This window comes from Camellia sinensis, chromosome 12 (genome assembly GCF_055761805.1).
Source record: "Camellia sinensis isolate YWXY chromosome 12, ASM5576180v1, whole genome shotgun sequence".
Classification (NCBI taxonomy): Eukaryota; Viridiplantae; Streptophyta; class Magnoliopsida; order Ericales; family Theaceae; genus Camellia; species Camellia sinensis.
The window spans coordinates 101091170-101103819 of record NC_138972.1 but is presented as its reverse complement, the minus strand read 5'-3'; the positions used below and the strand labels follow the sequence as shown (position 1 = coordinate 101103819).

Sequence of the window (12650 nt, the reverse complement as noted above, 5' to 3'; positions counted from 1 at the left end):
AAAATAATCATGTAAAAGTATGATTGATTATTAATTTTTGTGTTCTAATTTATTATTTTTTTTGATCTAATTTTTTTTTTTTTGGTTCTAAATATTATTGAATAACTTGGTTCTATACCTCTCTAATTTTTTTTTGGTTCTACATCAACATCAGATTATACCTCTCTGAAGAAACAAGAAAAAAAAACAAAAAAAATAAAGATGAAGAGATTCTGACCAGTCTAGGTATGGCTGATATGCAGGGGACGAAAATAGATGATGGATGCTTGCTGATCTTTGCCAAAAAAAAAAATGACATAAAGAAGAAACTAAGAAGATGAGAGAAGACGAGGGTGATGAAATAGCGAAGAAAAAGTTGTACCCGATGCCGTGGGTCGAATTCAAAGACGAGGGTGATCTCTGGGTCGAAGTTGAAAACGAGGGTGATCTCTGGGTCGAAGTCGCCTCTTGATGCTGTGTTGCTCAACTAATGAGATTAGGGCAAAACAAACTTCATTCGTATATACATTTTTTCTTTTTCTTTTTTGTTAATTTTTCTTAATATTGCTCCGATACCCCTCAATTTTCCAGAAAATTTGATTTCTACCCTCAACGTACCCAAAACGCACCAAAGGCGTACCCATGCCATACCCGACTGAGGCAGACGTACCCGGTACACGTGTAGCCGTACCGGTACGCGTACCCGCACCCAGTAAGTACTCGGTGTGTATACGGCACTATTTTTGGAGTACCCGTGCTTCATAGAGTTTCTAAAGCTGAAACTCAGAACGACGATGTCTTTCATACAAAGATTTCAATTTTATAATTTCACTACATTATGAATTAGTTTAGTGAAAGTTATTATTTTTTATGTTTCCTACTTTAATTGATAGAACTGTTTGTTTGTTTTATTATAGATTTTGGATGAGGGAAATCCGATGTTGGCATGAGAATGAGATGATGCTCATGATTTTATTTCCCTATTGGTTTGATCGCCTATATGATGGCATTTGTATTAGCTCTATCCGATCATTCTCTTTAAATCCCACCATCTTGTTTGTTTATCTTTACATTGTTCTATTTATTCTTAAATGCTCTATTTTTTAGAATATTATGCAATATTTCTGGCTTTTGCATCATGGACGGATCGGGGTGCGAAAGTATGTTTGGGGCCCTTATAATTTTAAATTGTTTTAAAATTTTCAGTATAATATTTCATATTTTTCAAATTTTTGGAGGTGTGGATCCATCCTTGTTTTGCATAATGACTAATTGTATGAAAAACACCAAACGATTACTTTGTGCATTTTAATATTTGTGTATAGCGACCCCGGTCTTTTCCCATTTGATTATTGTATCCGGACTTAGGTTCCGTAGATTCTGTCATTGTATAATTGTTGTTGTTGTCCCTTATTTTCTCATTTGGAGTTATAGGATGTGTTGGGCAGGTTTGTTTCAGGTTGGTTGGGTTTAGAAACCAAGTGTTGCTGTCCAGAATTTTGGATCTTCGCTCGAGCGAGGAGTTGGTCGCTTGAGCGAGCTGTTGTTTTTGGTTCTTCGCTCGAGCCGGGGTTTGATCGCTCGAGCGAGAGTTTGCGTCTGGTATGGACCTGTAGCTTTGCATTCTTGGCTCGAGCGAGCTTTTCTTTGCTCGAGTGAGTATTTCTTGTGTCTGGTCGCTCGAGCGACCAATTCTTCGCTCGAGCGAGCCTGTCCAGTTTAATTAGACAGCAGCGGGTTTTTAATCAGTTTTCATCATCTTTTTAGATTCCAAACCCTAAGGTCCGACTTCTCTCTCACCCTGCTCACCTTCTCTCTTAGATTTGATCCACTTAGGGTGTGTTTCTACCCTAGATCCTTCATTAAAAAGAGTGTGTGAGTCAAGGGCTTCATTTTAATCTGAATTGTTAGTAGTTTGGAGCACTTTGAAGTTTGGGTCTTCATCTCCATCTTCTCTTTTGGGGCTATTTCTTCGAGGTAGGGATTTTCTACTCCATTCTATAAGTTTTGTTCTAAGTTTTGGTATTTTGATATGTTGGGGATACTTTGGTAATTTTGGGAAAAACCCTAGTGGTATTGATAAGTTAATTTGTATAATTAATTAAAGGAAATTGGGGAAATATGGTTAAATTCATGGAATTGAGGAATTCATTGATTAAGAGGTGTAGTTGGATAATTTAAATCACTCACCCATTGAATTGTTGATATATTTATTTTCAGTCTAAAAATAACTGTTTTGGGCTATCGGTGGAGGATAGCTGTGATTGTTGTAGACACTGCATGTGGATTAGGGATAACTGAAACTAATCATTGATTAAGTCATCAATTTTGACTGTTGAATTAATACAGACATTATGTGTATTGATTGTGTGTTGTATATGTTATGTGTTTACATACATTGTTTTGTGTGGGAGGAGATAGGGGATGTACTCCACGGTTTAGGGGAAGATAGGGGATGGACCTCTAAACCGGATTTTGTTTGGGAGGAGATAGGGGATGGACTCCATTATCATCACTTTTATGTGTGCTTATTTATATAGAAGTGTTTTTATTGATACAACACTAAAATGTGTATCAATCTGGAAGTATGAAGTGTTTTGATTTGAGCTTGAGTCTCATTTGTTTGTTGACATTGGAAGAATGTGAATATGATATATATATATAATTCACTGTTGTAAGTTTGGCCAGGTTCTGAGCCATATTGATAAAGTTGGAAAGTAAAACGTGTCTTAGACAATAGTGTCATGAGACTATAAAATGAAGTAATTGATTATCTTGGTTAACCATCTGTTGAATGCTATTGCTTTATTCATTGCTTATATGTGGTTTAGTATATTTCTACTGGGCTGTGGCTCACCCTTTATGGGAACATCATTTTCAGGTTCAGGTGATAAGCTACCTCCAAGGACTTAGCTTGGAAGGACTTGGATTTTGAAGACTATTTCTGGTTATTTGTTTTCCATTGTTAGTACATGTAAACACTCAAGCCTAGGGCTTTATTTATATTTGAGTTAGAACTCATACTTTTGTGTCCAAGTGTTGGCTTGGAAAGATGTAAGCCGTTAGGGCATTTAATTTGATGTTACATGTAATGCTTTTGTTTAGTAAGACTCTGATGAATATTATAATGAATTATTAAAGTGTTTTCTTTAAATAATGCATGTCAATGATATATATAATGGGTTAATTTTTAGGGCGTTACAACTTGGTATCAGAGCGTACCGGGTTTGAATACTTTGGGTACGTGGGAAGTGATTAGTATCACATTGGGTTCGTCTCGTTTGATAGAGACTTAGTGTAATGTTATATGCTTATGTGATAACATGTTTATGTGATTATGTGGGTATGGAATGTAGTTTCTAGGATGTTGATTGGACCCTTGAGTTTCTAGTAGTCTTGTTGGAAAGGCACTTGATCACTGCTGCTTCCAACCGGAACTATAGTAACGCATTGGGACAATCATTATCCGGGAATGAAATTCGTAGGTGCTTATGTGATTATGTGCTTATGTGGAATGAATTATTGTTGTCCAATGCATTAGGACGCGAATGTTTAGCTTCGACACATTTATGAATGTGCTAACGTCTTTATTTCCTTTATTAGGATGTCAGGACGAGGACGCGGTAGGCCGGGTAGGCAGGAGGTGCCTGTGCCAGAGGAAATTCCAGCAGTTCAGGAGGGAGTTGGCCAGGCCAATGTGGCCGAGCCAGTAGGCCAGCAGGCTATGGGCGCTCTAGCCTGAGAGATAACAGGGGCATTCAGGGAGTCAGTAGGCATTCTCAGAGCTGAGAATCAAGCTCGGGATGTTGTTGCAGATGCAGGACCTTCCTTTCTGAAGAGGGAGTTCTTCCGGTCTAATCCGGAGGAATTTGTGGGTGATCCTAAAGAGCCGCTTAAGGCAGATGAATGGCTCGAACAGACAACGAAGACGTTTGAGATGCTTGGCATCGAAGACGAAGGGTTGAAAGTGACCTCGGCATCTTTCCAGTTGAAGGGGGATGCGGGTCAGTGGTGGAAGTTTACTAAGGGTCGTATAGGAGGTACATGGGAGGCTTTTGTGAATGCTTTCCAGGAGAAATTCTTATCTCCAGCAGTCAGGGAGAAGCTGCGCGACCAGTTTTGTCAGCTTAAGCAGTCGAGTTCTTCAGTGGCTGAGTTTGAGGCTGTATTTACTAGCTTGTCCAGGTTTGCACCTGAGTTGGTGGCGTCTGAGGAACACCGTTGTATTGAGTTTGAGAAGAAGTTAAGGCATGGCCTCAAGCTGAGAGTTGGGGGAACTATGATTCAGGATTATGGGCGTATGGTTGATGCTGCAGCCCACATGGAAATCATGATGCAGGAGGAGGAGGAAGGACAGAAGGGCTCCAAGAGGAGTCAGGATGGTCAGGCCGATGGTAGGAGACAGAAGGGTTTTAATCCTCAGCAGTCTCAGGGTAGCTTTTCTAGATCGACTTTTCCTGTGCCGAGTGCTAGTTCGAGGAAAGGCAATCAGGGCGACATTACTTGTTTCAAGTGCGGCCAGCTGGGCCACAAGTCTCCAGTTTGTCCTCTGAGGGGAGGAGTGCAGAGAGCAGCATCATCTTCGGCTCGATCTCAGAGCCAGAGTCAGGGTAGAGGCCAGCCACTCTCGTGTTATCAATGTGGTCAGCCAGGGCATATGAAGAGGTATTGCCCGCAGTTGGGTGGCACACCTGGTGCATCTGGTTTGAGGCAAATTCAGGGTCAGCAGCCAGCGCAGTCGGGTCAGGCCTCGAGGGCCAATCAGGGGGCTTCATCGCCCCAGTCGGTACAGCAATCTTATGCTCCTAGGGGTGAGCAGGTTGATCAGAGGTCGTCTGGGCGCGTGTACGTTGTTACCGCGCAGGATCTTGTGCCAGCACCATCAGTTGAGAGAGGTACCTTCTTGTTTTGCAACTCGGTTGCTAATGTTTTGATTGATACGGGTGCATCTCATTCCTTTGTGTCTGCTGCATTTGCATCTGTTTTGGAGTTGGAGTTAGCACAGTTAGCATCTCCTATTTGTGTAGTGTCACCTCTTAGGGGTGAATTGATCTTGAAACAAGGTGTTAGGGGTTGTGATATAGAGGTTGATTATCATAGAATCCCATTTTCCTTTGTAGTTATGCCTATGAGGGGTTTCGATGTTATTTTGGGTATGGACTGGTTATCGTCATACCGGGCAGTTATTGATTGCTACCGCCAGAGGGTCACTTGTTGTACTGTGAGCGGAGAGTATTTTCATTTTCTGGGGGACCGGGTTGGTAATGTGTTGCCACCGGGGTATGTTCCGCGAGGACGAAGTGAGCTTAGTGGTCTACTTGCTAACCTTTCGATTAGTGAGGATGATGAGACACAGATTGTGTTGCCAAGGGTGGATTGTGAGTACTCGGACGTCTTTCCTGAGGATCTTGTTGGTTTGCCACCGCATCGGGAGATTGAGTTCTCTATTGACCTAGTGCCCAGCACGGCGCCGATTTCTATGGCACCTTATCGTTTTGCCCCACCCGAGTTAGTTGAGTTGAAGATTCAGTTCCAGGAGTTACTAGACAAGGGTTTTATACGTCCTAGTGTTTCACCGTGGGGAGCACCGGCCCTCTTTGTTAAAAAGAAAGGTGGTGCTTTGAGACTTTGTATAGATTACCGGAAATTGAATCGGGCTACGGTTAAGAATAAGTACCCTATGCCTCGTATAGATGATCTGTTCGATCAGTTAAAGGGTTCCCGTTGTTTCTCGAAAATAGACTTGAGATCGGGTTATCATCAGTTAAGAGTCAGGGAGGAGGATATTCTGAAAACGGCATTCCGTACGCGGTATGGCCACTATGAGTTTCTGGTGATGCCATTTGGGTTCACCAATGCACCGGCAGTTTTTATGGATTTGATAAACCGAATATTCCGGGAATTTTTAGATCGTTTTGTAGTTGTCTTCGTGGACGACATCCTTATCTATTCACCTTCTGAGGAGAAGCACAAGGAACACTTGAGAGTGGTGCTTGAGTTACTTAGAGCCCATAAGCTTTATGCTAAGTTTGGGAAGTGTGAGTTCTGGCTAGAAGAGGTCAAGTTCTTAGGCCATGTAGTTTCTGGGGAAGGAGTGTCTGTTGATACATCCAAGACTGAGGCAGTGCAAGATTGGGCACAGCCTAAGAGTGTATTTGAGATCCGCAGTTTTCTGGGGTTAGCTGGGTATTATCGCCGGTTTGTGAAAGATTTCTCCAGATTAGCTTCGCCTTTGACTAGATTGACTCGGAAGGGAGTCAAATTTGTATGGAGTGAGACTTGTGAAAAGTCGTTTCAGGAGTTGAAAGTTAGACTGACCACCGCTCCAGTATTGATTATTCCAGAGAGAGGGTTGGGTTATGCAGTCTATTGTGACGCCTCACGAGAGGGTCTGGGTTGTGTGTTAATGCAAGAAGGGAAAGTAGTTGCCTATGGCTCACGTCAGTTGAAAATTCACGAGCAGAATTACCCTACGCATGATCTAGAGTTAGCAGCTGTGATATTTGCCTTGAAGATTTGGAGGCATTATCTTTATGGTGAGAGATTTGAGGTATTCTCGGATCATAAGAGTCTGAAATATTTGTTTACACAAAAAGACTTGAACTTGAGGCAGAGGAGGTGGATGGAGTTCATAGAGGATTATGACTTTGAGTTGCATTATCATCCGGGAAAGGCCAATGTGGTGGCCGATGCCCTTAGCAGGAAACCTGTTGGTGACATAGCTAGTATAGCCATCCGAGAATGGGAGATGTTGGGTGCACTTGGGGAGTTTGATTTACTTCTGGGCGAATCCGTTGAGGCTGCGGCCTTGTTTTCTGTTGTTGCACAGCCTACACTTGTGACTTGAGTGTTGGAGGTTCAGAGAGGTGACTTGAGGTAGAATCTCTCCGTGAGAAGATTTCCGGTGGGAAGGTTGAGAAGGGTTTGACGGTGTATTCCGACCTGAGTGTGAGATACCGAGACCGTCTGTTTGTGCCGGAGTCTTGCCGAGAGGAGGTACTCCGAGAGTTTCATCATTCACGCCTTGCGGTACATCCGGGAGGCACTAAGATGTATCGGGATTTGGGTCGCCAGTTCTGGTGGCGGGGTATGAAGAAAGATATGGCAGCTTTCGTATCTAAGTGCCTTACTTGTCAGCAAGTGAAGGCCGAACATCAGAGGCCGGCGGGTTTGTTGCAACCCTTGCCTATTGCCGAGTGGAAGTGGGAACATGTTACTATGGACTTCGTTGTGGGTCTTCCGAGCACTCAGCGGGGTAGTGATGCTATTTGGGTAGTTGTGGACTGATTGACTAAGTCGGCGCATTTTATTCCTATGCGTGTAGAGATTCAGTCGATCATCTGGCCGATTTATATATTCGGGACATAGTGAGGTTACACGGGGTTCCAGTGACGATCGTCTCAGATAGAGATCCTCGTTTTACTGCCAGGTTGTGGCAGAGTTTGCAGAGTGCCTTAGGCACTAAGTTGACCTTTAGCACGGCTTATCATCCTCAGACTAACGGACAGTCCGAGCGTACTATTCAGATCCTTGAGGATATGCTTCGAGGGTGTGTTCTAGACTTTAGTGGGTCGTGGGAGAGGCACTTGCCATTGGTAGAGTTTGCCTACAACAACAGTTTCTAGTCTAGTATTGGTATGGCACCATTTGAGGCCTTGTATGGCCGACCGTGTAGATCTCCTGTTTGTTGGGCCGAGGTGGGTGATGCACCTTTGTTGGGTCCGGAGTTGGTGAGGGAAACGACGGAGAAAGTTGAGCTTATCCGTAAGAGGCTGATTACAGCACAGAGTCGTCAGAAATCTTATGCCGACCGTAGAAGGAGACCCTTGGTGTTTGAGGTGAATGATCGTGTCTTTCTAAAGATATCACCTAGACGGGGATTGATGAGGTTTGGGAAGAGCGGGAAGTTGTCCCCTCGGTTCATTGGTCCTTTTGAGATCCTTGAGAGGATTGGTGAGGCTGCTTATCGTTTAGCTTTACCGCCGCAGCTGTCCGGAGTACATGACGTGTTTCATGTGTGTGAGTATGCTTCGGAAGTATGAGCCGGATCCATCACATGTGTTGGATTGGACCGATTTAGTGGTTGATGAGGATGTCTCGTATGAAGAGAGACCGGTTCGGGTATTGGATAGACGGGATCAAGTTTTGCGAGGCAAAACCATCCCTTTGGTGAAAGTTTTGTGGAAACATCACGGAGTGGAGGAAGCCACTTGGGAACGTGAATTGGAAGTCCGCCAGAAATATCCGGACATGTTTGTTGATTTGTAATCTTATAATTAGATTCTGTTATATTGTTGAACTTAAGAGCTTTATATATGTCTTAAGTTGTAAAACATTGAGTTTGTATTGGTAAATGGGTGTATCTTGAAACTTGCTTCATTATAGAAGTTTAGTGTAACATTGCATCTGTTGAGTCCATTTTTGAATGGGTTGTATATATCATGCGATTGAATATGATATGGGAATTGTTAACATTGAAAGGAATAATGCATAATAATGATACAGGCTGAGATATATGTTGTTTTATATATATAATGTGAGACGCCTCTTGATAAAGAGATGAAATGACCAGTTTTGGGTCAAGATGTTTATTAATGAATTGTCATATAAAAAAAAAAAAAAAAAAGAATCTGTCTTCAAAAACTTATGCTTAATTTCGGGGACGAAATTCTTTTAAGGGGGGAGGTTATAGCGACCCCGGTCTTTTCCCATTTGATTATTGTATCCGGACTTAGGTTCCGTAGATTCTGTCATTGTATAATTGTTGTTGTTGTCCCTTATTTTCTCATTTGGAGTTATAGGATGTGTTGGGCAGGTTTGTTTCAGGTTGGTTGGGTTTAGAAACCAAGTGTTGCTGTCCAGAATTTTGGATCTTCGCTCGAGCGAGGAGTTGGTCGCTCGAGCGAGCTGTTGTTTTTGGTTCTTCGCTCGAGCCGGGGTTTGATCGCTCGAGCGAGAGTTTGCGTCTGGTATGGACCTGTAGCTTTGCATTCTTGGCTCGAGCGAGCTTTTCTTTGCTCGAGCGAGTATTTCTTGTGTCTGGTCGCTCGAGCGACCAATTCTTCGCTCGAGCGAGCCTGTCTAGTTTAATTAGACAGCAGCGGGTTTTTAATCAGTTTTCATCATCTTTTTAGATTCCAAACCCTAAGGTCCGACTTCTCTCTCACCCTGCTCACCTTCTCTCTTAGATTTGATCCACTTAGGGTGTGTTTCTACCCTAGATCCTTCATTAAAAAGAGTGTGTGAGTCAAGGGCTTCGTTTTAATCTGAATTGTTGGTAGTTTGGAGCACTTTGAAGTTTGGGTCTTCATCTCCATCTTCTCTTTTGGGGCTATTTCTTCGAGGTAGGGATTTCCTACTCCATTCTATAAGTTTTGTTCTAAGTTTTGGTATTTTGATATGTTGGGGATACTTTGGTAATTTTGGGAAAAACCCTAGTGGTATTAATAAGTTAATTTGTATAATTAATTAAAGGAAATTGGGGAAATATGGTTAAATTCATGGAATTGAGGAATTCATTGATTAAGAGATGTAGTTGGATAATTTAAATCACTCACCCATTGAATTGTTGATATATTTATTTTCAGTCTAGAAATAACTGTTTTGGGCTATCGGTGGAGGATAGCTGTGATTGTTGTAGACACTGCATGTGGATTAGGGATAACTGAAACTAATCATTGATTAAGTCATCAATTTTGACTGTTGAATTAATACAGACATTATGTGTATTGATTGTGTGTTGTATATGTTATGTGTTTACATACATTGTTTTGTGTGGGAGGAGATAGGGGATGTACTCCACGGTTTAGGGGAAGATAGGGGATGGACCTCTAAACCGGATTTTGTTTGGGAGGAGATAGGGGATGGACTCCATTAGTATCACTTTTATGTGTGCTTATTTATATAGAAGTTTTTATTGATACAGCACTAAAATGTGTATCAATCTAAAAGTATGAAGTGTTTTGATTTGAGCTTGAGTCTCATTTGTTTGTTGACATTGGAAGAATGTGAATATGATATATATATAATTCACTGTTGTAAGTTTGGCCAGGTTCTGAGCCATATTGATAAAGTTGGAAAGTAAAACGTGTCTTAGACAATAGTGTCATGAGACTGTAAAATGAAGTAATTGATTATCTTGGTTAACCATCTGTTGAATGCTATTGCTTTATTCATTGCTTATATGTGGTTTAGTATATTTCTACTGGGCTGTGGCTCACCCTTTATGGGAACATCATTTTCAGGTTCAGGTGATAAGCTACATCCAAGGACTTAACTTGGAAGGACTTGGATTTTGAAGGCTATTTCTAGTTATTTGTTTTTCATTGTTAGTACATGTAAACACTCAAGCCTAGGGCTTTATTTATATTTGAGTTAGAACTCATACTTTTGTGTCCAAGTGTTGGCTTGGAAAGATGTAAGCCGTTAGGGCATTTAATTTGATGTTACATGTAATGCTTTTGTTTAGTAAGACTCTAATGAATATTATAATGAATTATTAAAGTGTTTTCTTTAAATAATGCATGTCAATGATATATATAATGGGTTAATTTTTAGGGCGTTACATGTGAGACGTGCAATGATTTTGGATGTGTTTGGTTTGTATTTGTAGAATAGTTTTTGAGATAAAAAGTACGAAAACTTGTTTGGTTTGCCTTTTTTCAGAAATGATTTTGGAAAATTTTTTTGGGGAGAGAGTTTTAAAAAAAGTGATTGATTTGATGTGTATTAGAGAGAGAGAATGATTTTGGAAAGTAAGTAACCAAACAAAATTTTGAGATTTTTTTTGAAAAAATTTGTTTGGTTTGATTACTCTTGAAAATTTGTTTGTAGAGAATTTTACCCAAAAATTTTTCTGAAAAACAAACCAAACAAGGCCTTTATTCTTAAGAAAGTTGCTTGAGAGAATGAGATGATGATTAGATTTGTTTCCCTGTTGGTTTGATCACCAGATCTAGGATGTTGGTTTTGTATTAGGTCTATCTGATCATTCTCTTCATTTTTAGAAAAAAAACTTACACTGAGTTCTTTTGGCTAAAAACTATTTTGATATGTTTTTTTGGAAGTTCGTACATTGTTGATATGTTTTTTTTTCCGGGCCTGCCGCATGATGTTAGCGGATTAGGAAGATGGGTTTTCACAATCGGCTGTTCGACTTCATAAGCTTGAACCTCCAAATCTCCCTTTCGAAATGTGGAGGCACAACCATTGGAGTTATAATCAAATTTAGAAATGTTTTTTTATTCAATAAGCATTTAAAAAAATTTCCGTTGTTTCGTTAGGCACTAATTATTTCTTTTGGCGTGAATCCAGTTGGTCTGCTGACCTCTCTTTCTTTCTTTTCTTTTTTTCTTCTTTTTTTTTCAAATTTTCTTGCTGTTTTTATATTTGTTCAATGTTATTTTTTTTCTTTTATATTTAGTCATCAACTTGAGTTTTGGATTGTGTGGTTTTGTCCAAATCCAAGGAACCCGGAAGTCTATGTAGTTGTTGTGGGAATTGAATAATAATTATTTTAAATCAATTTTATAGAATAAAATTGAAAGCAAAACAGTTTCTAGAAAAATAGGTTTTTACAATTCAATATATACATATATACAGAATAAGAAGAAGATAAAGAAAATAGCATGTGTGATTCGGAAAGGCACGTCAAAGACGCTGTCCTAAAGTCGTTATGTGTTCCCTCCGTACAAGTTCTAATGATCACAAACGACTCCAAGATACAATCCAAGAATTCACAGGAATCTGACATAATGCACAGTTGCATCAGAAGAATTTGCCAAATCTGTTTCAGTTGCCCAGAAATATGGAAGATACAGCCAAGAAGAGAAACAGTATGTAATCAAAATAAGTTTTTTTTTCCTGAGTAAGAGTCATCTTTTAAATAGACTCCTTGATGTCTGTTGAGAACAAACAAACCCATTTATTTTGAAAACAAATACGAGTTTAAAAATTCAAACAAATAATACTATTAAATAAATACAAGTAATAATAACAAAATAAAATAAAAAATAAAAAATAAAGTTTTGAAACTTTAGGAAATCTCCAACAGCACAAACCATGCTGACTCTATCCAAAATTTTTGGAAATTATTGTGCTAAATGTGACAGCCATGTTGCTTTTAGACAATCTTGTAAGATGTTCTTACATATTGATTATATATCTTGTGCATTTTTAGTAGTTGGAGAATTATTTGATGTTGATCTAATATTGGTTTGATAGCCTTGGTGATGGCTAAATTTATATATTAGATCTATCAGATCATTCTCTTCATTCTTTTGTTAGATTTTATTGCTTTATTTTGGATTTTCTTCAATTGGGAGTTGGTGATGTTTGAGCCTACATGTTCTATCAAAATGAATCCAATTACTATTTACCAAACCTAGTTGTTTCTTCTTCTTTTTCAGATGGTGAATCTAGAAGTTTCATTATAGTTTCTCTTTATTATGTAACACTAAAAAAGTTGTTCAATTGAATTGAGAAAGGTCTGTACATATCTAAGGCTTTTCAGGTTCAGTGTAATCAAAGCCCGTTGAGCTCAAAATTTGTGCTAGATTTTTTTCTTGTCGAGCCTAAATGATCTTATTGCCATTCTTAGCTAGAAGATATTTCAAAGCTTGACAGAGATTTGTATATATTTTAGGGGTCATGTTTGGGCACTTGTTAAGGTG

General features: G+C 39.8%; 1 non-coding gene and 2 pseudogenes across 1 annotated transcript; all 3 read left to right on the top strand.

Moving 5' to 3' along the window:
* Positions 1-929: 929 nt before the first annotated feature.
* LOC145804933 (small nucleolar RNA Z102/R77) lies at positions 930-1014 on the top strand (annotated as a pseudogene).
* A 9870-nt stretch (positions 1015-10884) lies between these two features.
* LOC145804934 (small nucleolar RNA Z102/R77) lies at positions 10885-10972 on the top strand. Its single transcript, XR_014347623.1, has one exon. It is a non-coding gene; the product is annotated as a small nucleolar RNA Z102/R77 (small nucleolar RNA).
* A 1193-nt stretch (positions 10973-12165) lies between these two features.
* Positions 12166-12246, top strand: LOC145804935 (small nucleolar RNA Z102/R77; annotated as a pseudogene).
* The last annotated feature ends 404 nt before the right edge of the window (positions 12247-12650 follow it).